Raw genomic sequence first — 2,911 nt, 5'->3', positions numbered from 1 at the left:
CCCTGGAAAAGGCTTAGAACTGATGGCCCTGGGAGCCTCTATAAGTGTGAGTGAAACGGACCCGAAATGAGCAGGGCTGGTTGGAAACAGGGCAGAGAGCCAGATCCTCCCACAGCCCTCATCCACAGCCAGGCCTCTGGACCTCCCCCACCCCCAGGCCGCGCACTGAAGGCTTCTTCCCTGGGTGGGCCAACAGAGGGTCTCTGGACTGGCAGACATCAGTGCACATTTACGTAACGCTGAGACACCAGCTGTGTCCCAGCCACCCACCCTCAGTGTCCAGAACCCTGGAAACCAGGTCTCGCCTCGAGACAGGATGTCAGAGGGGTTTTCTTGGGGGAACTTGATCATCCAGGAGATCCTACCAGGTCACCGCTTGATAAAGCTCACAGTCAACGGACCCAACCCTCCAGCCTGAGCAGCCAGCCAGTTTGAGCAGACGTCTGAGGGACCCCTGTAACATGGAAGATTGGGATAAAACAAACAAGGAAAACGGGAACTGGGAGGAAACAGAGATGGCTGGGAGAAGACGACTTAGAAAAACTGTCATTAATATCCCCAGGAAGAAAAGAGAAAATGTTGTACTCATGAAACAAAAACCGGGTGCTATAAAGAAGGAATGTTACAGAATATAAAGAGCTCTTGGAAATTAAAAATGCAATCATGGAGGGCTTCCCTGGTGGCACAGTGGTTAAGAATCTGCCTGCCAGTGCAGGGGACATGGATTTGAGCCCTGGTCCAGGAAGGTCCCACATGCCGCAGAGCAACTAAGCCCGTGCACCACAACTACTGAGCCTGTGCTCTAGAGCCTGCGAGCCACAACTACTGAGCCCACGCGCCACAACTACTGAAGCCCACGCGCCACAACTACTGAAGCCCGTGCGCCTAGGGCCCGTGCTCCGCAACAAGAAAAGCCACTGTAATGAGAGGCCTGTGCACTGCAACAAAGAGTAGGCCCCGCTCATCGCAACTAGGGAAAGCCCACGCGCAGCAACGAAGACCCATCACGGCCAAAAAAAAAATACAATCATGGAAATTGAAAACTCAGCAGAAGTGTTGGAAGATGAGGTTAGGGAAGTCTTGCAGAAAGTAGAGCAAAAAGCTGGGGGAAAAAAGTTGAAAATAAGAGAAAAACAGGAGAGGGAAGTATTAGAGAACTGGTCTAGGACATCTGACGTCTATACAATAGGAGTTCTAGAAAGAGAACTGGAGGGAAGAAAACAATCAAAGAAACAGTGGAAAAGATTTCACAGAAATTTGGGACTCCCCTGGCAGTCCAGTGGTCAGACTCCATGCTTTCACCACCAAGGGCCCGGAATCGATCCCTGGTCGGGGAACTAAGATCCCACAAGCCATGTGGCCAAAAAAAAAAAAAAAAAAGATTTCACAGAAATTAAACCTGAGTTTCCAGATTGAAAGGAGCCACTGAATGCTCAGATTCAAACATGAAAATAGATGCACAGTAAAGGCACAGCAAAGGGGAATTTCAGAACACTGGACACAAAGAGAAAAGAAAAGACCGTACAAGCGTCCAGAGAGAAATGACAGGTGACGTACAAATGACTAAGATCAGAATGGCTTCAGACTTCTCACAGCTGGAAGGCGATGGATAAAATCTCTCAATTCTGAAGCTAAATGCTTTCTAAGCTAGAATGCTATACTCAGCCAAACTATTCATTAAGAGTGAGGGTAGATTGAGGTAAGATGGCGGGCTCGCAGTGAGTCGCAGTCAAGAAGCAGATTTTAAAAGCAGTTTCTCTTCAAATCATCTTTCATACCACCTGATAAGCATCTTGATTCACCATGGCATTGGCAGCAGTAAAATGGGCGATATCAAGCAGAACTATCTTGAAATATTTATTTCCAATTCAAAATGGAGCCTTATATTGTGTTTGTCATAAAACTACGTATTCTTCTCTTCCAGATGACTATAATTGCAAAGTAGAGCTTGCTTTGACATCTGATGGCAGGACAATAGTATGCTATCACCCTTCTGTGGACATTGCATATGAACACACAAAACTTATCCCTCGGGCAGATCCTGTGCAGAATAATGAAGAAACACATGACCTAGTGCTGAAAACCAGATTAGAAGAAAAAGGTGAACACTTAGAGCAAGGACCCATGATAGAACAACTTAGCAAAATGTTCTTTACTACTAAGCACCGTTGGTATCCTCGTGGACAGTATCATAGACGTCGTAGGAAACTGAATCCTCCAAAAGACAGATGATATTGAGGTCTTCAGGAATCAAAGAGAAATGTTATCCTGCGTCTCATTTGCCATTTGAGAAAATACAATTGGGTATATTCACTAATATGTTATATAGTAAAATAATAAAATGTCTTCTCATAAAAAAAAAAAAAAGAGTGAGGGTAGAAGAAAGATATTTTCAGAACGATAAGGTCTCAAAACGTTTACGTCCCTGCACCCTTTCTCAGGAAGCCACTTGGCGTGTTCCACCAAACAGGGGGAGGAAAGCAAGAAAGAGGAAGTCGTGGGAAGCAGGAAGCAGGGGACCCTGCCGCAGAGCGAAGGATGAAGGGGACTTCAGGGTTCTGGTGAGGTGGTCCCAGACTGCAGGCTGTGCCCCAGCTGGGAAAGCAGAGTCTATTTCCAGGTGACAGAATACCTGATACACCGTGATGCCCCTGGGGAGATTTGAGCTTTTGGCAGAATTTGGAGTTGAATTAGTATTGAGAATTAAGCAAAATAAAAAAGATGACATTAACTCCAGGGAAACGAGAAGTTGAGCAAGAAAGGAACAGTTATCATGATACATTATGTGGCTCAGACATGAACAGTGTTTATGTAGTATCATGAAGATGTCAACCATGGCCGTTGATCTGAACAAAATGAAGGTATGATGATTTTGGAGGTCAGGAAGTCGCAATGTAAGTGTGTGGTCTGG

The 2,911-nt window shown here is 45.8% G+C and overlaps 1 pseudogene across 1 annotated transcript; it reads left to right on the top strand.

Moving 5' to 3' along the window:
- Positions 1-1,676: 1,676 nt before the first annotated feature.
- LOC309662047 (large ribosomal subunit protein mL42 pseudogene) lies at positions 1,677-2,384 on the top strand (annotated as a pseudogene). The gene has a single exon. The product of its transcript is annotated as a large ribosomal subunit protein mL42 pseudogene (transcript).
- The last annotated feature ends 527 nt before the right edge of the window (positions 2,385-2,911 follow it).

The sequence above is a fragment of the Balaenoptera physalus genome, assembly GCF_965194825.1.
Source record: "Balaenoptera physalus genome assembly, chromosome: 5".
NCBI lineage: Eukaryota > Metazoa > Chordata > Mammalia > Artiodactyla > Balaenopteridae > Balaenoptera > Balaenoptera physalus.
This window is presented reverse-complemented; position numbering and strand designations above follow the sequence as displayed.